The following is a 23,388-nucleotide window of genomic DNA, read 5'->3' as shown; positions in this document are numbered from 1 at the left end:
ATCAAAGTACAGCTTTCACAACATTGCAACTTAACAAAGAAAAACAAAATACAGCATTCAAATGACTTATCACTAAAATGGCCACATAGTTTTCGCCAAAGTGGTCACAATAGTTTTCAACAAAGTACTCAATCATTCAATCATCATTAAGGAGGCTTGCCTCCTTAAGGGACACAAAACACAAAAGTCAAAGTACTCCACATTCATTTAGTCAATCAGAGAGTCCTTAATTCAATCACAAATAAATTATAATTCCATCAGTTACTACTCAACAGAAAATAACACAATTCAGCAGATAGGGCTTCCAGCTGTCTGACCATTATGTCCATACTTAGTTAACAGAGAGGGAAGCACCAACATCTGGGTTTTCAAAGCCAAGGGGATCAACTATTGCCTAAGGTTTCAAATTGACAGACCATTGCCAACATGGGATGATTGACACTGGGAAACTCTGCTCTACCAAATTAGCAGTATCCCCAATGAATATCCTTTCCTTACTCTGAATTTCCTCTCCTTGGAAAAGGGAACTAAATAAAACTCATGGTGTTAACTGTTAAATGGACTTCTGAGTGTCTCATTTTGTTCCAATTTCAATTCTGAATTACTAGACACACCTAGTCAGCCCTGACCCAATACAACAGCTATGTAGAAAATGGATTAAAGTGGGCAGAGATGAGTTAAGGACACCAAATAGGAGATACTAGACCAGGCAAGAAGTGATGAGAACCTAAGCTACGGTGGTAGCTATGCACATAGAGAAGAGAAAGATGTGAGAGATTGTGGCAATTTGCCAGCTGATTGCTTATGTGTGGTAAGGAAGTAAGGAATTGAGGATAATGTTGAGGTGGCAAATCTAGGTAACTAGAAAGATAGTGGTGCTCTTAACATTATAGAGAAATGTGGAAGATGGATGGTTTTTGGTGAAAAGATGACGAGTTCTGCTTTAGACATGTTAAGTCTGACATTCCTATTGAATGTCCAGTTAGAATTATTCGATAGGGGGGAGCTAGGTGGTGCAGTTAACAGAGCACCAGCCCGAGAGTCAGGAGGACCTGAGTTCAAATCTAACCTCAGACACTTAACACTTACTAGCCATGTGACCTTGGGCAAGTCACTTAACCCCAATTGCCCTGACTTCTCCCCTCCAAAAAGCAAAAAAAAAAGATTTATCCAATAGACAGTTGGAGATACCTGACAGGAGCTCAGAAGAGCTTATAGGGTTGGATATATAGATCTAGGAATCATCTCTATAGAGATGATAACTTAAACCATGGGAGTTGATGAAGTCACCAGGTGAGAGAATATTTATAGAGAGTGGGAGAAAACCCAAAGCTGAGTCTTTGGGGAGGGGATAGCTAAAGTTAGAGGGTGTGATATAGATGATACATCAGAAAAAGAGAACAAGAAGGCATAGTAAGGTTAGGGTAGAATTTATAACACAAGGAAGAAAATTCTACCTCATGGGCATAACTGCTACTTAGTAAGATGAGATCCATGACTGTAATATGAATTTGGGTGGTTATACCTTATTCAAAAGAAATGATATATGGGACAGAGCCAAGATGGTGGAGTAGACGCATAAACTTGGTGTGAGCTCCCGCTCCAATCACTTCCAATACAGGTTAAAAAATTGACTCTAAACAAACTTTAGACCTACAGAACCCACAAAGTGACAGAGATAAACAAATCTCCTACTGAAGGCAGCCTGGCAGGCAGACAGGAAGGGTCTTTCACACTGAGCTGGGAGCTGAGCACTGTCTTGCATGAGCTCCCTGGTTCTGGTCCCAGGGTGGCCCCGACCATCAGTAGCCAGAGCAGACTTCAGAAGAGTGAATCACCAGCAGCTGTGGTAGTTTCCAGATTTCTTAAACCATAAACACCAAAGATAAAGTAAAAGGTCAGTGTGGAACTCTGTTGGAACAGGGAGGGGGGGGAAATGGAAAAGCACTATCTGGCCCCTACCCCCAGGGCGAGAAGTGGCTGCTGCCATGTGGCTGCTTCCAGAGCTCCTGGCTTGCAGGTCATATGGAGACCAAGTGACCATTCAGAGGCTAATCACTTTCACTTTAATCTGCTTGGATCTGGATCATGGTCTTGGGTGGTGGTCTGGGGGTGTGTGACCAGTAAGCTAGAGCTTGTGGGGACTGGAAGCAGAGTTCTACCGTGGCAAAGAGCTCAAAAGTCAAGTAATTGGCTGGCAAGATACGCAAGCAAAGGAAGCACCAACAGACAATAGAATCCTTTTGGGGGGACAAAAAGGATCAAGGTATGGAGTAAGAGGAAGACATCGAATTCAGAACCCCTGCATCAAAAGCCTCCAAGAAAAATATGAACTGGTTACAGGCCATGGAGGATTTTGAAAATCAAATAAGAGAAGTGGAGGAAAATTGGTATGAGAAATGAGAATGAGGCAAGAAAATCATGAAAAGCAAGTCAACAGCCTGCTAAAGGAGACCCAAAAATACACTGAATAAAATAACACCTTAAAAATAGACTAACTCAAATGGCAAAAGACGCCCAAAAAGCCAGTGAGAAGAATGCCTTAAAAAGCCAAATTTGCCAGATGGAAAAGGAATTTCAAAAACTCACTGAAAAAAATAACTCCTTCAAAATTAGATTGGAAGTTAATGACTTTATGAGAAATCAAGATACTATAAAACGGATCCAAACAAATGAAAAATAGAAGGCAATGTGAAATATCTCATTGGAAAAACCACTGACCTGAAAAATAGATCCAGGAGAGATAATTTTTAAATTATTGGACTACTTGAAAGCCATGATCATAAAAAGAGCTTAAATACCATCTTTCAAGAAATTATCAAGCAAAATTGCCCTGACATTCTAGAACCAGAGGGCAAAATAGAAATGGAAAGAATTCACTGATTGCCTCTTGAAAAGATACCAAAAAGAAAACTCCTAGGAATATTATAGCCAAATTCCAGAGTTCCCAGGTCAAGGAGAAAATACTACAAGCAATCAGGAAGAAACAATTTGGGTATTGTAGTGTAATGCCATGCACAGAAGCTTTTCAGAAGAACAGCTACTGTGAACAGCTTTTTTAAAGGTTCTTATTACTCAGTATAGTGATCACTCTATTCCATAACAAAGGCAAAACATCCATGGAAAATCAAGGTACAACATAATTCAAAATAAAGCATTCACCATATTACAACTTATCACAGAAAATCAAAATATAATATTCAAAACATAGTCTCAAAGTAAAATATTCACTCTTAACTCAATCAGTCACTTATCAGTAGTATTAAAGTACACAAAGTTTTCCACTAGTCATTTATCAGTAGTCTCAAAGTCTTCCACTCATGGGGCAAAGTCTTGATGAACTCAATCAGTCACTTATCAGTAACAATAGTCAAAGTACTCAAAGTACAATCATTCACTTATTCAACAAAGCCTTACTAAGTATCATACACAAAACCCTCCATCCCTTAGGTCACTAGTAAACTACAATTCCATAATTACTCAGTACCCAAGGAGAAGTCTTTTCATCTTGACTTGGGGCCTGTTCTCAGATTCCCTGGATCCCCTTCCATGGTCCCAGATTCTACCTGGGTTCACCAGACTGTCGCCTGGGTTCAATGGCAGACAGCTCCCAGTTCCTTGACCAGCTCTCTGGGCAGGTCCTGCTCCACACTGGCGTTCACAGGGTCTGGTCCACGTCAGCTCCTTCACCATTTCTGCTCCAAGGAATTCAAGGCTCAACCAAGCCGCAAAGTCTCAGCATCCTGGTCATGTTTCAGTCACCTAGGCTCCTGGCTCCAGGCTCTGGGCTCCTGTTCAGAAGAAGCTCCACCACCACAAGTTTTCAGGACTCAGTCTCCATTCTTCTGTAGCTGTTCTGCCACCAGATCTCGGTCTCAAAGAAATTCTGACTGTGCCTCTCTGGGGCTGTTCTTATATACACAGTATTACTTAATTTCTTCGACCAACCCCTTCCTGTTACGTCAGTTAACAGGAGACAGGACTTCATACCTTCTGTTCCCCCAATCAGAGGCTTGATCAGTTGCTAAGTGTTAAGTACCTGCTATTTTTACCAACACAAAAGGGATCTTCAAATTAAAAATTACATTACCATTACATGTGGAAACACAATCAGGATAACACAAGACCTAGCAGCTTCTACATTAAGGGATCAAAAGGCTTGTAATATGATATTCCAGAGGTCAAAGGAGCTAGGACTATGACCAAGAATCACCTACCCAGAAAAACTTAGTATAATGCTACAGGGGAAAATATGGTCATTCAATGAAACAGAGGATTTTCAAGCATTCTTGTTGAAAAAACCAGAGCTGAACAGAAAATTTGACTTTCAAATACAAGAAGCAAGAAAAGCATGAAAAGGTGAACAGGAAAGAGAATTGATAAGGAACTTATTAAAGTTGAACTATTTACATTCCTACATGGAAAAATGTTAATTTTTACTCATAAGACTTTTCTCAGTATGAGGATAGTTGAAGGGAATATTTATGTATACATACATATATATGTATATATAGGAGGGTATATGTATATATAAACATATATGTGAGTGTGGGCATATGTATATTCATGTATACATAGACAGAGGGCATAGGCTGAGTTGAATATGAAGGGATGATATCTAAAAAATAAAGAGGTGAGAGAGGAATTTATTGGGAGAAGGAGAAAAGGAGAGATAGATTAGGGTAAATTATCTCATATGAGAGTTGAGAGAAAACCGTTACAATGGAGGGGAATAGCAGGAAGGTGAAAGGGAATGGGACAACCTTATTCTCATTGAATTTGGCTTAAGGAGGGAATAACATACATACTCAATAGGGTCTCTTATCCTACAGGAAAATAGTAGAGTAGGGGATAAGAGGGGGGATAGTAGAAGGGAGGGCAGATTGGGAGAGAGGGTAGTTAGAAGCAAACAATTTTGAAAAGATCAAAGGAGAAAATAGAATAAGTGGGGGGTGGGATAGGATGAAGGGAAATATAGTTTTTCACAATATAACTACTGTGGAAAGGATTTGGGTAACTATGCATGTACAACCTATATTGAATTGCTTATCTTCCCAGTGAGGGTGGGTGAGGAGAGAAGAAGGGAAAAAATCTGGAACTCAAAGTTTTAAAAAGTTTTAAACATTTTTTTTTTAACAAAAAAAAATTTGTTTTTTTACATTCAACTAGGAAATAAGATATACAGGCACTGGGGTATAGAAATCCATCTTGCCCTACTAGAAAGTTAGGGGGTGATGGGGGAGGATATAAGAGAGAACAAATTGGGGGAAGGGGTATTCAATAGGCTTGTTATTTTGGGGGGGGTAGGGGAAAGACAGGGAGAAAAAATTGTAACTCAAAATCTTGTGGAAATGAATGTTGAAAACTAAAAATAAATAAATTAATTTTAAAAAACTGAAAAAGAAAGATGATATAGTTAAAAGAGGGGAAAAGATGCTGAAGACTTCAAGGGGAAATTTAAAAAAAAATTATAGCTTGATACTGCCAGTTTAAAACAAAGGAATGAAACTTGAAAACTTAAAAAGTTTGACTGTGGATACTACTTTCTAGGAGATATACATAGTAAACTGTTAAAATCCAGGAACCTGAAGGGCAAATGTGATGGAAAGCATTTGGGTAAACATCGAGAGAGAGAGAAACAGAAGTGATTTGTTCATCTGATACAAGATTTGTTCGTACAGACCACATAAACAGAAAGAAGAAATAAATGAGGAGCCTTGAGAAACAGACAATAAACCAACCACAGAGACATAATATTGTACAGATGGGAGAAGGATTAAATTCACCCATATATCTGTGGGAACTCTGTCAGATGCAGAGTTGCATACAGCTTTGTGACTTACCTTAATAATAATTTCATACTTCAAACAAGGTAGGCAATAACAAAGGAAAATTATTTTCTGATTTGATTTTCTCCAGACTGAGAGTACCTGCCTAGGCTTGGGGGGTAGGAATGATAAAAATGCTTTGGGGAAGTGACCACTCTCACCCTTGAGTTTGTGATAGAGAAGAAGAAAATGGGACAGGATTTGATGTTACTCCTTGATTTTAGGAGAATACATTCCAAATAATTTTGAGGAAAAATAGGTACTAATACTTGAACAAAAATTCCAAAGGGGAAGCCAGCTAGGAAGAGATATGAAATTCCTAAGAATTATTCTGAAGAAAAAAAGGGAAACCATTCTTTTTTTTTTCCATTTTTCAAATGCTCTATTAGCTTCTGATTTACATCATTCATTTCCGCCAGATTTTGAATTACAAATTTTCTCCCTGTTTTTCCCCTACCCACCACCCCAAAAATAGAAGTCCCACAGGATATCCCTTCCTCCAATCTGCTCTCTCCCATATCTTCTCCCATGCCCCCTTGGACTTTTCGAGCACGGCATGGTGGATCTCTATGCCCCAGTGCCTGTATGTCTTATTTCCCAATTACATGTAAAATAGGATTAATAATAGTAGATATATATTTAAACATTTGATTTTAAAACTTTGAATTCCAGATTGATTCCCTTCTTCCCTTGTCACCCACCCTTACTGGGAAGATAAGCAGTTCACTATAGGTTGTACATGTGTAGCTAATGCAAAACATTACTATAGTAGATATATTGTAAAAGACTGACTATATTTCCCTCCCTCCTATCCCACCTCCCACTTGTTCTATTCTCTACTTTGATCCCATCCCTTTTCAAAAGTGGGTGCTTCCAACTTCCCTCCCCCCCGCCTGCCCTCCCTTCCATCATCTCCCCTCTCATCCCCTTCCCCCTACTCTCCTGTAGGGTGAGATACCCTGCTTAGTGTGTATGTCATTCCCTCCCCAAGCAAAATTCAATGAGAATAAGGTTGACCCATTCCCTTTTGCCTTCCTATTCTTCCCCTCCATTGTAACCATTTTCCCTTGCCTCTTCTTATGAAATAGTTTACCCCATTCTGTCTCTCCCCATCTCCTCTCATTATATTCCTCTCTCCCCTCTTTATTTCACCTTTAAGTATCATCCCTTCCTATTAAATTGGTGCTGTGCCTTCTATCTATGTATATGTATATACATATATACACACATTCACATATGTATTCATATGCCCATATACCCATATATATATATATATATTCCCTTCAACTATTTCCGTACTGAGAAAAGTTTCATCAGTTACAATTATCATTTTTCCATGTAGGAATGTTCAACTTTGATAAGTTCCTTATGATTTCTTTTCCCTGTTTAGCTTCTCATGCTTCTCTTGCTTCTTGTCTCTGAATGTCAAATTTTCTATTCAACTTTGGTTTTTTCATCAAGAATGCTTGAAAGTTCTCTATTCCACTGAATGATCTTATTTTCCCCTGAAACATGATACTCAGTTTTTCTGGGTGGGTGATTCTTGGTTTTAATCCCAGCTCCTTATCTTCTTGTTAAGGTCTTCTATGGCCTGTAACTAGCTCGTATTTTCCTTTGAAGCTTCTGGTGCAGGAGTTTTGACTTCACTGTCTTCTTCCTGTTCCATGCTTTGATCCTTTTTGTCCCCAAAATAGGAGCTTAATGTTGGATTCTCCTGTTTGCTTTGCTTCCTTTGCCTGGTCATGTTGCCACTCAATTACTTGACTTTTGGGTTTTTTGCTACAGTAGGACTCTGCTACCAGACAGGGGAGCTTTGTACCAAACACTGGGGTTTTCTCAGCTGCTGGAGGTGTTAGTTGGGTGCCCTCTCTGAAGCCTCCACATGCTCTGGCAAGCTGGTCGCACACTCTAGGACCTCCACTCTAGACCGCAAACCAGATCCCAGCAAGTTAAAGCAAGAGAGATTACCCCTAAGACTGGTCACTTGGTATCTCTACAGTCTGCAGGCCAGGAGCTGAAGCTGCCACATGGTGGCAGCTGTGCTGTAGTCCTCAGTGGCTTCTCACCCAGGGGCAAAAGCTGACACACTCCCAACTACTGGGTCCCAAAGTCCACACTGCATTGACCTCTCACTTTGTTCTTAGCATCTATTTGTTGATAATTCTGGAAACCACCATAGCTGCTGATGATCTGGAATCCCTCCAGCAGGCGGCTGGTCAGGCCTGCCCTGGGTCTAAAGACTCGGGTAGAGCTGGACTTGGCTCCCACAGCACTGAGGTCACTGATTCCTGCCGGCCTGCCAGGCTGTCCTCAGTGGGAGGTTGGCTTCTCTGTGTCATTTTGTCAGTTCTGTAGCTCCAAAGTTTGTTCAGAGTCCCCTTCTTACATGGATTGGAGGTGGTGAGAGCCAGAGCTGCTGGGAGGTCCTGTTTCGACTCCACCATCTTGACTCTGCCCCCAAAGGGAAACAATTCTGATGAAGAAAAATATGAGTTGTATGAAGAGACCAGTGTGAATACACACAAAACTCACTAACCAATTTCACACACACACACACACACACACACACACACAATATAGAAGAACATCCAGAGAACTGGTTGAATAGGAGCTGGAAGAATCCTGTAGGAATTGGCTAAAGGAGAATGTTCTTTAGTATGGAAAGACTAGGACAAAAATTGCTAATAGAGAGCTGATATTTAAGTTAAGAAAGAAGATAATAAGAGTACTTAATTGTACTTGATACATCACACAGTCCAAATAAACTACATTCTAAGGTATTTAAAAAACTGGTAGATGTAATTGCTGAACCAATCTTAACAATATTTGACAGATCATAGACAGCATGGAGAAGATCACAAGACTAGAGAAAGGCAAATGTATCTATTTTCAAAAAAGGGAAGAGAATGGAATCCACAAATTAGCTTGAGTTCAATTCCTAGGATTTCTAGAATGAATCACTGAAGAAATGGTTAATGAAAATCTGGAATAGGAAATAGTCATCTTCATAGAATCAGCATGAATTCTTCAAGAACAGGTCAGGTAGATATTTTCTTTTTTTTCATATTTCCTTTTCTGACAATAGTACTATGCTGGTAGATTAGGGAAACAAAGTAGATTTAATTCACCTTGGGTAAGCAAAGTGTTAATAAAGTATCTCATAATAGTCCTGTGGAAAAGGTAAAGAGATATGGATTTGATGTTGCAATCGAATGGATTTCTAACTGATTTAAAACCCAGAACTCAAATAAATAGTCACTAATGGTTTTATGTCATTTTGACAGGTGGTTTCTAATGGAGATTTGTGCAGTTTAGCATTTATAGATGACATAATGGCATTGAGACAGTATTCTTATCAAATTTCCAGATGATAAAAAAAATAAGAGGGGTATCCTATACATTGGAAAAGAGAATCAGTATAAAAAAAAAGGTCTTGATAGACTAGGACATTGATTGAGATTAAGTGAGATTAAATTTATAGAGACAAATAAAAAGAAGACAATGTGTAACAGTGGGAAAGCCCTGGATTTAGAATTAGGAACCAGGCTTTAAACAAATCATTTATCCATCTTAGTAAAATGAGACAACTAGACTAGCTAACCTCTAGGGTTCTTTCCATTTCTAAATCTGTAATCTCTTCAGAACAGTGATTTCCAAAATGGAGCATACAAGACAATCTTTGTGAGGTATCTTTTTTAACGAATAGCCATTAAAACCAAGTATTGAAGTAAACTGAACTTAATTACATGACCACCAAATTGCAAAATATTGAAACAAAATTTCAAAGTATAATGAAACATATTTAATAGCATTTCTTCTGCTAAAATATCATTTTAATAATATTTAATGAGAATAAACTATTTTATATCATCAATTAATAAAACAGAAATTATTTTAAAATATTATTTCTTTAAATTTCTTTTTTGCGTGTGTTTTAGAATGTACATAACATGTTAGTGCAGTAGTACATGCATATTGTTTATGAATAAATGCACAAATTCTAGAATTCAGAAACTCTTAAAATTAGAATTACCCACAAGACAATTGTCACAGCTGGTGATGCCAAGGAAAACTTCTTCTCTACTAGAAGATTAAAAGATAATGAAATCTAGAGAATGCAGAACTCTTCCCTTATATACACAAGAGGTTTAAATTCAGAAACAATGCCCCTGAACTCCTCTGTCAGGCCACAAGCAAATATCCCATTGTCACACGTTTATGCTGTATGTCACCTTTATTGATCTGGGTAGAGGAACAGAAAAGAGTGAGAAATCTCCTCTCCCTCTCCTTGTTGCACTTTGGAAGAAGAGAAAATTAAATGAATCTGTCCTCAGATACTGAGAGCTCAAGAAAAGTGAGCTAACTTTCTCTTTTGGGTCAAAGTAGGAGTGTTTCCTCTTCTGTCAGTCAACCACTGAGTCTCACCAATTGCCTTCAAATAATGACCCAGACCCTGTTCTTATAATGTTAATTGAGGAAGTGCTTAGACTTGATCAGGAACTCCCTGATCCATCTCCTTCCCCCACTTAAGTATATAACAAATAAAAGCAAAATAATTGAGGTGGAGGAGAATCAAATGAGATATTGCAGGCTTTGTATTCTATTATATTGATTTGTACCGTAGAGTTCTATATAAATAGGAGTTATGTTTCAAAACTTGTGAATTATAGATATAGTTGAGTAATTCTTTAAGAGAATTGAAGACAAATGAGAAAAATGCATGGAATGATCCTATAGAATCATGATGTCATGATGGATCTATTTTTGGAATTCTATAAATTGGCTTTTCACAAATAGATTTTTCTCACATTTGAAGTGTGGATAATAATAGTAGAAATTACTTCAGTGGAATTTCTATAGTTCTTTGACACTTCCATATATGTTTCAAGTTTAATAGTAACATTAAAAATGAATTATAATTATGACAATATCACACAGATTTTTCAAAGGAAAGAGTTAGACTTTTTACTGTTCTTGAATTTTTGATGATTGTTTAGAAAGGGAAACTACACTATTATGCATTTTTAAAAAAATAATTTGAGTGAATTTTGCTTCATAACTAATTTGTGCACATTCAAGAAAAATCTCTTTCAGAGTCATTTTTCAAGAAGCAAGTTGTAAAGAGTGGCATATGAAAAATACATCTAGTAATCTTGATGTTTCCCTTCATTTTTGTATTTCTTGGGTTATTGATATTTGGTTGAAGACCTATTATCCAATTCACATAAGAAATTTTAAATAAATAAAAGCAAGGGGGCGGCGGTAGCACAGCAAGTAAGAGCACCGGCTCTAGTGTCGGGATAACCTGGGGATCAAATCTGGGCTCAGACACTTAGCACCCACCCGGAAACACCTGGCCGTGTAAACTTGCGCAAGTTTCTTAACCCTGGTTGCTTTAAAAAAAGAAAGAAAGAAAGAAAGGCAGGAGTCCTTCACCAGAGTCCAAAAGCTCTCTTATATTCTTCTGTCCTTTATTCTAGTTCCCCACCCTTTTTTGTTAGCTTAGAGAGAATAATAGTAGGCAGTTTCTTAACTTGTTTTCCAGAGCAGGGAAAAGTTTAACATAACAAAATTTTATAGTTCTTCCCTAAGAACATATATTACTTTAACAAAATAAAAATACCTTCCCCTTATCATGCATTATTCTTTTACATATACAATTTGCCTGACGTATTGGAGTAATATTCCATGGTTTCCTAGGACTTGGGAGTTTATGGCCCTTCTGTGGCAGATCAGACTAAACATAACTCATTCATAGCTACTTAGTGTTCTGGGAAATAAGCCCCTGAACTTGAATAACTATAGTGTGACCTCTGTAAAATATTATTTATGATTTTAAAACTACTATTATGTAGATATCACAATGTGCCAAATGTTATAAAACAAACACTAGTCAGCAAATGTGCAATTTACTATTCTGCTCATTTTTGCTTTTGTTTCTGGATATTTCCTTACAAATGCTAAAGCGTACTAAATGGCTTCCTTCATAGCAAACAAAAGAAATGCGTTCTGAATGCTTTTATACTATAGGTTATTATGGTTCATCATAGTAAATGAAAAAATGTTCTCCATAAAGGACAACTGCAATATGGAGTAAAATTCCATCTATGGCAATCTGCAGTTAAATAGAGAAGACATTGATTAACAGAGTACAGAGCCACATTCCATATGATCGATAGACTAATATGACTCATCTGGTTTACGGAGTACAGGAAAGCTTATTTGCACCATTAGGATATCCAAGAAACACTCAAAGTTTAGCATATTCAAACTTTTAATATAGATAGCCAGCTAACTAGACATAAATACATAATGATGTAGATGTAGATATAAAAGGTTATCTATCTGTATGCAAATCCAATCCAAATCCAAAACCAATCCAAATGCATGCATATAGAACTCAATTCATATAGAACAAAAATTTTTGACTCACACAAGTCGGGTTCTATCCTGAGAAGTTCTCAATAACCATACTTTCTGCTGCTAATACTCCAACCCAGGGTTTCCCCTGGGAACATCTGAATTTGTCTCACTTCTTGCTCCTATCTAGGTATACTCAGTCCCCTTGCAAATACTCCTGACTGTGAAGGTATGGAACATAGAACGTGTTTATTATATCAACAAAAAAATACAGAAAGGACTCATACCTGAGCACACACACATAGAGTCAAGAAAACTTGTCTCTGGTGAGCCATACTTCCCAAAGGAGACCAATACAATCAAGTTAGACTTATACTCTGATGTTGAGATCTGCCACTCATAAACCACATAGGCAATGATTTAGGGTTTGCTAGGGAATCAAACAAGATATCCCTCTGGTGAATTCCACCTTCCCCATGGACCTAAATAGCTGATCCAGACATAGAGATCTCTACTGGAACCAAGGTCTCCCAAGTTAGGAAATAACCCAGGGTCTTCAGAGTTGACCTCCTCTGCCCTACATCTGCACAGTGCATATGATTCACAGTACCAGTGAAGGGTAAGAACATAGGATCATAAAGTCAAAAGCTGCTGTGAAGGACTAGTTTTGTTTTTTTACACTATAGTCCTGGCTCCCACAGCTCCCATCTTGAGCCAGAAACTCCCCAGCTTGGTCCATGAACTTCCTTCACTCTACTATGACCACATAGCAACTGCTAGCACCAACTCTATGAGTCCATTTTCCACTCCTTCCCACCTCACCCCTCCCCACTAGTGCTATAAATTATTTCAAATTACCCCCCTCCAGACTCAATGATGCCTTAAATACTAGAAACATTAAGGATGCTGAAGGAGAGAATTTGGCAACCACTGGTAATAACCTTGCCGTAACCACAAAATCCCAGTGTATTCATATGTATCCATCTACACATAAAGGCATAGTGATCCTTTCTCCAAAATTTCTGACTAAATACTAGTTTCCTTCTTGATTATCTCCATTTTTATCAATTCATATTGTATAAACAATGCAGTGAATATAATCACTGGGTGAAATAATAGAGCAATTTGTCCTTCTACAAATGCATAATTGCCAATAATGTGAAAAAGGGAACATATTAGTAAATGTGAACTGATTTCTCCTTCTAATATGAGATTTAAGAAATAATGAAATTCATTTTCTATAAAATTATGCTTCTGATATAGTTTATTAAATGTCAAAGATGAGGACCTGCATGGATATTAAATTGGTTACTGCATCTGAATGTGGATAGCATTTTCATCCTGAGTCTTGGAATTGTCTTGGATCATTGTATTGCTGAGAAGAGCTAAGTCTATCATAGTTGAATATCACACAATGTTGTGTGAGAACTGCAATGTTCTCCTGGTCTTAAGACAGTCTTTTCAAGTTTAGTTGCAAATGGCAAAGGGCACGTACAACAATAGTTAGAAGGGATGGAAAGATCAGGTGAGGGGGTGTTGGTTTTGTTCTGTTTTAGGATGGGGAAACATGTTTGGGCATGTTTGCAGGCAGTGGGGAAGTAGACATTAAACAAGGAGAGAGAGTGGGAATGACAAAGGGGCAATCTGTTGGAGGAGACGAGATGGAATGGGATCACTTGAGCAGACAGAGGTTGGCCTTGATAAGTAGTAAGCCTACCACATCATATGAGATAGGAATGAAGGGAGAGATAATAGCAGAGAGCGTATGAGTGACATGAAATTTGGAAGTGGGGAGAAGAGGGAGCTCATGGAAAATGACTTCAATTTTTCTGTAAAATATGAGGCAAGGCTTTCATCTCAGAGAGTATGGAAGGGAGTCATAAGAGGTTTGAGGAGGGATAAAAATGTTTGGGAAAAGCTGGGGTGGAGAATGAATTGACAAGGCAGATTGTCTAGCAGCAGTAAAGGCTTAGTTGAGGTTGTGTAACACAAGTGTTACACAACATAAATGAGTATGTATAGATTATCTTCCCCATTAGAATGTAAACTCCTTGAGAGTAGGAACTGCCTTTGCCTTTCATTGAGTCCTCAACTTAGGACCAAGACAGTTTTTCACTTTTATTGCTACAGTGTGCCTAGAACACAAGGAGTGCATAATAAATGTTTGCTGACTAACTGAATATGGTCAAGTAGCAAGCTGAAGGGTGATTATCCCATATGTTCTACACATAAGTATGTATTTTAGGTTGACCCCAACTAGCTACACATAAAAACCAAAATGTTATAATTATTAGGCTCCCAACTCAGGTCACACAAGTCTATTTAACCCATTACAAAGTTAAACTTCAAAACAAAAGGTAGCCATGAGCAAGTCAAACTAAAACATTGAAAAGGGGGCAGCTAGGTGGTGCAGTGAAAAGAGCACAGGCCTTGGAGTTGGGAGGACCTGAGTTCAAATCTGGATTCAGACACTTGATACACTTATAAGCTGTGTGACCTTGGGTAAGTCACTTTACCCCAATTGCCTTGTCTTCCTCCCTCCAAAAAAAAGTAAAAAATGTAAAAAGCAATAATGAATAATAATGAAACAAATATACCTCCCTCTTTAGCAGAGAGGTGGGGAACTGCCAGGGCAGAATGTTGTATATATTGTATACATTATTACTACATTACTACTAAGTTTTTCTTTCTTACAAAGGATTCAATTTGGAGAGGGAAAGATAAATCTTCAGAAATGAATGTGATTTAAAGTCAAAGGGCATTAATAAAATTTATTTGAAAAATATCAGAGCTCCTCTGATTCTTAAATTCATGAGAACCAATGAACTTTGAAATCCTCAACTCTATCTCCCCCCCCCACAATGAGCCTTGAGTATTCATAAACTCCGTGCTCATAAAGTCAGAAAAGCCCACTCACATAAAACCAGTTTTATTAAGAACTTTTTCAAACACATACATACACACACACACACACAAATTTGTAGTAGTCCCTAAGACTAACCTAATATACAGGCCACAAATTGCCTTGGTTTTATATCTCAGAATTATTTTTTTGCCTTGATGTACTCTATCCCATCTTACACTGTATTTATAGAATCACAAAATTTGAATGTTAGAGAAAACTTCAGAGGCCATGTAATCCAACCTGTACCTGAACAAATCTGTTCTATATCTTATATATAGCTTTTGCATGAAGCCCTCTAGTGATGGGGAGCTCATTACCTACCAAGGCAGCACATTGGGAAGTTTCTGACATCAAATCCAAATCTACCTCTGCTCAATTTTCACCCACTTCTTTTAATTCAGTATAAGTGCCTACTATTGGCAAGGTGCTGTACTAGGTGCTGGAGGCACAAAGATAAAAGTGAAAAACTCTCTTGGCCCTAAAAGATAAACATTCTACTAGGGGATACAATAGAGTCACAGGACTCATGAGTAGGGGCAAAAGTATTCCATAGCAGGTAAGGCCTGAACTGAGCCTGAAAGAAGTTCAGGTTTTGGTGCGGCAGAAGTGAGGAGAAAATTAATTCCAGGCATGGGAGACATTCTGGGCCAAAACAGAGGTGGAAGATTAAATATTGAGTTTAGGGAATAGCAGGTTCCCTATGACCAGCAGGTTATGGCTACAACAGTGTCAGGAATAATATGAAATAAATAAGGCAAGGTAGACTGTAGCTAGACTGTGAAGGACTTTGAATGCCAAGTTGAGAAGTTTGTATTTTATACTAGAAACAATTAAGAGTCTGTAAAAATGTCTAAATAGGTGAGTGATGTGGTTAAACTATGCTTTAGGAAAAATTATTTTGGCAGGTATCTGGAAGGCCTGGAAAGCATTTAGGGAGAGTACTTAAGAAGCAACTGTAAGGGGATGCTAGGTGGCATAGTGAATAAAGCGCCAGCCCTGGAGTCAGGAGGACCTGAGTTCAAATCCAGCCTCCTTAACACTTACTAGCCATGTGACCTTGTGCAAGTCATTTAACCCCAACTTCCCTGCCTTCTCCCCTCAAAAAAAAAAAAGAAAGAAAAAAGCAACCATAATAGCCTGGGTGAGAAGTAACATGGGCCCGAACAAGCATTTATTAATTGTTTTCTATGTGTCAGGCACTGTAGTAAATACTGGGGATACCAAGAAAATGATTTAAAGCAATTATCTGTCTATAAGGAGATAGATTCTAATGGGTAAGACAATATGTAAGTGCCTATGTACTTACTATAAGATATTATAATATATTACTCTTTAATATATTATAATATATATTAATTATATATAATAATATATATCTTAATATATAAGATATACATATGTATATATTTTTATACAAAATGGATGAAGGTTATCTGAAAGGTGAAGGCATTAGCAGCTGGGGAATTAGGAAAAAACTTTCTATAGAAGGTGAGGTTTTAAAAGGGTCTTGAAGAAAGCCAAGGAAGATAAGGGGGCAGATTATTCCAGGCATGGGGGACAGCCAATCATAGGGAGCCCTGGAGCTCACTGAATTGGAGGAGGAGGAATAACACAGACCCATGCTATAGAAAAATCAACTCAGCAGCTGAAGGTAGGGGTGGATTGGCTCGGGAAGAGTTGAGGCAGGGAGACTAGTTAAAAGGTTATTAGAGTACTCCAGGGGAAGAAGTGATGAGGGATTGAATGATGCTTGTGTTATGAGTGGAAAGGTGACATACATGAGCTATTGTGAAGGTAGAAATGACAAGATTTAGTCATAGGGTGGTTATATTGGATGAATGAGAGGAGTAAAAATGATATCTAGGTTGTGAGCCTGGGTGCCTAGGAGCATGGTTGTGATCTTGGCAATAATAGAAAAGTTGAGAAAAGGGGATGATTTAAGAGAAGATAATGAGTTCTGTTTTGGAAAGAGTGAGTTTGAGATATCTATGGGATAACCAGTTTGAGACTGGAGCTCAGTTTAGGACTAAACCCAGAGGGGATGTTTCAGTTTTGTAATACTTTTTGAATGAAGAACATGGGTTCAGGGTGAATGAAAGCACAAAACTGAGATACTAAAAGCCAATTTCAACTTTGAGGTCATATTGAAAAATTTGGCACTGCTTTCTTAAAGATTTTTAAATTTGTATTACATTAAAGTAAAAAAAGAAGGGGGAGATTAAATGAAATCTCAAAGGGAAAATTATCACAACCATATTCTGTATTATTTAATACTAACACTTTCCTTGTTTATTAGAGTTGATGACATCCAAAATACATATCTGAGTGCCTTCTATATTGTGGCATATGCTATAAGGTATTAGACCTTTATAAGCACATATACTGTATAACAGGAGTCATCAAGAAGTTGAGATTATGCCTAGATGATCCCCCCTTTTGAAAGGTTATATGCCTATGCTTCACTTAAGAGATGCATCAAATTCTGTCAATACATAATCTGATCACTTCATAGCAGATGTGAACAAATTGCCCGTTATGATTTTAAGAACACAGTACAAAAGAATTAAGCACAAACTAGATGTCATAAGAGTAAATATAAGGGAAGAGAGGACCCAACATGGCAGATTAAGTGCAGCTACCCACCTTAACTTCCCCAACATTCCCCTCTAAACAACTTTAAAAAATGCTTCAAATCAAATTTTGGAGAGGCAAAGTCAACAAAAAGTTGGGGTGAAAAATTTTCCCAGCCGAAGAACAGTTAAAGAGTTTGGCAGGAGAAAGCTGTGACACCAGGGTGGAGGCCTGTCCAGAACCCACATATATGGCAATAGCAGCAGCAACAGCAGCAGCAGCTTTAGGAGTTCTCAGCCTAGAGATCATAAGGGGGTTGGAAAACTGGTAAAAAAAAATTACACTAGGTACAACTGGTGTTGAGTGGCTTCTCTACTGTCAACAGGCAATTCTAGGTTGTAGTTCCAGGCTGGAGAAGAGCATTGGTGGTTAGTCACAAGGGAGCAGGGACCCTAGTCTTAGTTCCAAGGTGAAGAAAGCACTAGCACTTGCAGTTGCAATGCACTGGGGGCCCTTGCATGGTATAGACCATAATACAGACCAGGAGAGCAGCAACTATAACTCTCCCTGGATCACATCAGCTTGAAAGGGCCAAAAAACTTGCAGACTCCCAGAACTAGTTCTTGAAACAGCAGTACCAAAAAGTCTTAAGCTTGGGATAGTGCCTCCCCAATCCCAGGTGAGCAGAACCCAACTTTAATAGTTCCAAATCAGGAAATAAGGTGGAAAAATGACAAACAACAACAAAAAAAGAATTTGACCATAAAAAAGTGGTGGCAGGGAAGACTGAAACATAAACTCAGAAGAAGGCAACAATGTGAAAACAGCTACAAAGTCTGAAAGAAAAATGTTAATTGGATCCAAGTCCAGTGAGGATTCCTGGAAGAGTTTTAAAAAAAAAGAGATGAGTGATAGAGGAACAATTGGGGAGAGAAATGAGATTGATATGAGAAAATTATGAGAAGAGAATTAACAGTGTGGTAAAAAGAGGTACAAAAAAAAAATTCTAAAGAAAGTAACACTTTAAAAAACATAATTGATCTAATAGTAAAAGAGGCACAAAAATTCACTGAAGAAAAGAACTTCTTAAGAAGCAAAATAGGCCAAATGGAAAAGGAAGTACAAAAATTCACTGAAGAAAGGAAATCCTGAAAAATCAGAATTGGGCAAGCTAATGACTCCATGAGACATTAAGAAACAACAAAATAATGAAAAAATTGAAGAAAATGTGAAAAACTTCATTGGCAAAACAACTAACATGGAAAATGGATTACGGATAATTTGAGAATTATTGAAGGGGGGCACCTAGGTGGCACAGTGAATAGAGCACAGGCCCTGGAGTCAGTAGGACCCGAGTGCAAATTTGGCCTCAGACACTTAACACTAACAAGCCATGTGACCTTGGACAAGTTACTTAATTTCAATTGCCCTTCCTTCCCCCCTCCAAAAAAGCAAAAATAAATAAATAAATCCTATATTAAAAAAAAAAAAACTTCTGGAGGGAAGGATCTTTAGAGGGGAAGGTGAAGGAATAGGCCAAGGGCACATTAAAGGCTGTTAAATTTATGGGAATGGGAAGATAAGGGAGGGATCACATGGCGGGGTAGGTTAAATAATAGGAGAGCAAGGTAGCAGGTAGAAGTAAAAGGCTCAGGAGAGATAGGAAATAAGATAAGCACAAATACAAAAACAAAGATTAGGAGTAGAATCTCTTATGGAAAGTATATGATTATATATGTATGTATACATGTATATATGCATATACATGTGTATGTATATATTAATATTTATATATAAATAAATCCATGCTCAATTAAAACTTGGGGTAAAGGGGAAAAAGGAGGAAAAAAGAACAAAGTAAAAAGTGTACAGCAGAGAACAAATGAAAACCTACAAGGAAGCAAAGATAGTTTTAAATACAACACATAGTATTTAATATATAGGTTTTCTTGAAATGGAAATTTTATTTATTTATTATGCTTTTTGGAGGGGGGAAGAAGGGAAATTGGGGTTAAGTGACTCACACAGCTAGTTTTGTGTTAATTTTCTGAGGCTGGATTTGAACTCAGGTCCTCCTGACTCCAGGGTGGGTGCTCTATTCACTGTGCCACCTAGCTGCAAAATGGAAATTTATTGCTATCTATTTTGAAGCCTTTCATGTTCTGCTATGCCCATGACATGTTTCTTTTCTTTTCTTATTTTATATTTAAACTTGTTTCTTTTTTTCTTATGTATTTAAGTTTTAGTATTCAAGTCTAAATTTAAAAAAGGATTTTTAAAAAAGATTTATCAGCTTATCTGAAAGCCAAGATCAAAGAAAGAGCCTAGACATTACATTTCAAGAAATTATCAAGGAAAATTGCCCCAATATCTTAGATCCAGAGGGCAAAATAGTAATTGAAAGAATCCACTAATCACTTCCTGAAAAAGAACACAAAATGAAAACTCCCAGGAATATTAAAACCAAATTCCAGAGCTCCCAGGTCAAAGAGAAAGTACTTTAAGAAGACAGAAAGAAACAATTTATATATATATTCTTTTTTGGAGGGGAGAAGGTGGGGCAATTGGGATTAAGTGACTTGCCCAAGGTCAAACAGTTAGTGTTAAGTGTCTGAAGCAGAATTTGAACTCAGATCCTCCTGACTCCAGGGCCAGTGCTCTATTCACTATGCCACCTAGACACCCCAATAATTTAAATATTGTGTAATCACAGTCAGGATCACAAGATTTAGTGGCTTCCACATTAAATGATTGGAGGGTTTAGAATATGAAATTCTGGAAGGCAAAGGAGCTAGGAGTACAACCAAGAAAAACCTACTCAGCAAAACTGAGTGTTATCCTTAAGGGGAAAAATTGTATAGTTAATGAAATAGAGCACTTTCAAGAATTTCTAATGAAAAGACCAGAACTGAATAGGAAATCTGATATTCAACCACAAGACTCAAGAGAAGCATAAAAAAGTAAACAATAAAGAATAATCAAAAGGAATTCAACAAGTTAATCTATTTACTTTCCTGTATTGGAAGATGGTACATGTAACTCCTTGTCATTATTCTAGCAGTTAAAAGGAGTTTACATACAGTGCATGAATGTGAGTTGATTATTTGGGAATGATCTCCCAAAAAGCAAGGGGAGGGGAGGGGAATGCACTTGCAGAAAGGGGAAGGGAGAGGTAGAATTAGGGAAAATATTCTCACGTAAAAGAGGCATGCAAGGACAAAATTTTACAGTAGAGAGAATGCAGGTGCCAGGTAATAAGTTAAACCTTACTCTCATCAGAATTGATTCAAAAGGAATACACACACACACACACACATAAAGTGTTATATAGAGATGTAAGTTACACAATAGAAAAATAGGTGGGGAAGGGCATAAGAGACATGGCAGTGGGAGAGAGGGGGTGAAGATAAAAGAGGGAGCAAATTAAGGGAGGCAGTGGTTAGAAGCAAAACAGACTTAAAAAAATTTTTTTTAGTTTCCAACATTCACTTTTATAAGATTTTGAGTTCTAAATTTTCCCTCCTCCCCAGCATGGCATGTAGTCTGATATCGGCTATAGATGTATGATCATATTAAACATATTTCTACATTACTCATGTTGTGAAAGAAGAATCAGAACATAAAAGACAAAATAGACTTTTGAAGAGGGACAGAATAGAGGAAGAAATAGATAATAAGATTGAGAAAAATACTGAGTGATCATAACAGTGAATGTGAATGGGATGATGGGTAGCAATCATGATCTCAGACAAAACAAAAGCAAAAATAGACCTAACTGAAAGAGATGATCAAGGAAACTACATTTTGCTAGAAGGTACCATAGATATAGTTATCAAAATTTTTTTTACAGCAAGTTTCTCTGATAAAAGCCTCATTTCTCAAATATATACTGAGTATAGAACGGAGTCAAATTTATAGAAATAAGAGCCATTTCCCAAATGATAAATGGTCAAAGGATATGAATAGGCATTTTTTCAGAAGAAATCAAAGATATAAACAGCATATGAAAAAATACTCTAAATCACTTACTAGAGAAATGCAAATTAAAACAACTGTGAGCTACAGTCTCACCCTATTAGAAATGATCAAGGCTGAAGGGAATAGGGAAAAATTAATTGTGCAAAGGAACTGCTACTATAGTGAATTCCATTCTGGAGAACAATTTGGAACTACACGGGCAGTAAAACTATGTATATCCTTTGACCCAGCAATACCACTACTACATTGGTGACCCCATGAGATCAAAGAAAAAGGAAAAGAACCTATATATACAAAAATATTTATAGCAGCTCTTTTCATAGTGAAAGAATTGGACATCATCAATTGGAGAATGGCTAAGCAAGTTGTGGCATATGATTTTAATGGAGTATTGTGCTGTAGGAAACAATGAGGGGATTGGTTTCAGAAAAGCAAGGCAAGCCCTAAATAAATTGAAGCAAAATAAAGTGGGAAGAATGAGGAGATCACTGTGTACAGTAACAATGTTGTTATGATTAATTGTGAAAGACTTGGCTACTCTGATCAATACAATGATCCAAGACAATTAAAAAAGGACTTCTGGGAGCGGAGTCAAGATGGCAGAGTAGAAGCAGGACATCCCCACTGCTCCAGCTTCCACCTTCCCCAATCCATGTAAAAAGGGGACTCTAAACAAACGCTAGAGCTGCAGAACCCACAAAATGACACAGAGAAGCTAACCTCCTGCTGAAGACAGCCCAGCAGGCCGGCAGGAATCAGCCAGCCCAGCCCTCTGGGAGCTGAGCCCAGCCCCACGCCAAGGCTTTAGCCCCAGGGAGGGCTTGACCAGCCTCTAGCCAGAGGGACTCCAGAGCAGCAGCAGCAGCTGTGGCTGTTTCCAGAATTATCAACACATAGATGCGAAGGACAAAGTGACAGGTCAGGGCAGTCTGGACTTTGGGACCCAGTAACTGGGAGTGCTTTTTTCCCCTGGGGCGAGAAACCACTGAAATGCCAGCACAGCCAGACAGCGCCATGTGGCAGCTTCAGCTCCTGGACTGCAGAGTGTAGGGGGAACAAGCACCAGTCTGAGGGGTAATCGCTCTTGCTTTAACCTGCTTGGATCTGGATTGCAGTCTAGGGTAGAGGGCCTGGCATGGTTGTCCAGCTTGCCAGAGTGTGTGGAGACCTCAGAGAGGGCACCCATCTAATACCTCTGGGAGCTGAGAAAACCCCAGTGTTAGGGACGAAAGCTCTCCTGTCTCGCGGCAGAGTCCTACTGTGCCAAAGGCCCAGGGGTCAAATGACTGAGGGGCGACATGACCAGGCAAAGTAAACAAAACAGACAGAAGATTCCAACATTAGACTCCAATTTTAGGGACAAAAAGGAGCAAAGCATGGAACAGGAGGAAGACAGTGAAGTCAGAACTCCTGCACCAAAAGCTTCAAAGGAAAATATGAGCTGGTTACAGGCCATAGAGGACCTTAAGAAGCAGATAAGAGAAGTGGAGGAAAAATTGGGAAGAGAAATGAGAATGATGCAAGAAAATTATGAAATGAGAGTCAACAGCCTGAGGAAAATTACCCTTAAAAAATAGACTAACTCAAATGGCAAAAGAGGCTCAAAAAGGCAATGAGGAGAAGAATGCCTTAAAAAGCCAAATTTGCCAGATGGAAAAAGAATCTCAAAAGTTCAATGAGGAGAATCATTGCTTCAGAATTAGACTGGAGCAAATGGAAGCTAATGACTTTATGAGAAATCAAGAT

This window comes from Petaurus breviceps, unplaced genomic scaffold (assembly GCF_028583685.1).
Source record: "Petaurus breviceps papuanus isolate PSGF00001 unplaced genomic scaffold, PetGlider_PUasm1.0 189, whole genome shotgun sequence".
NCBI lineage: Eukaryota > Metazoa > Chordata > Mammalia > Diprotodontia > Petauridae > Petaurus > Petaurus breviceps.
This window is presented reverse-complemented; position numbering follows the sequence as displayed.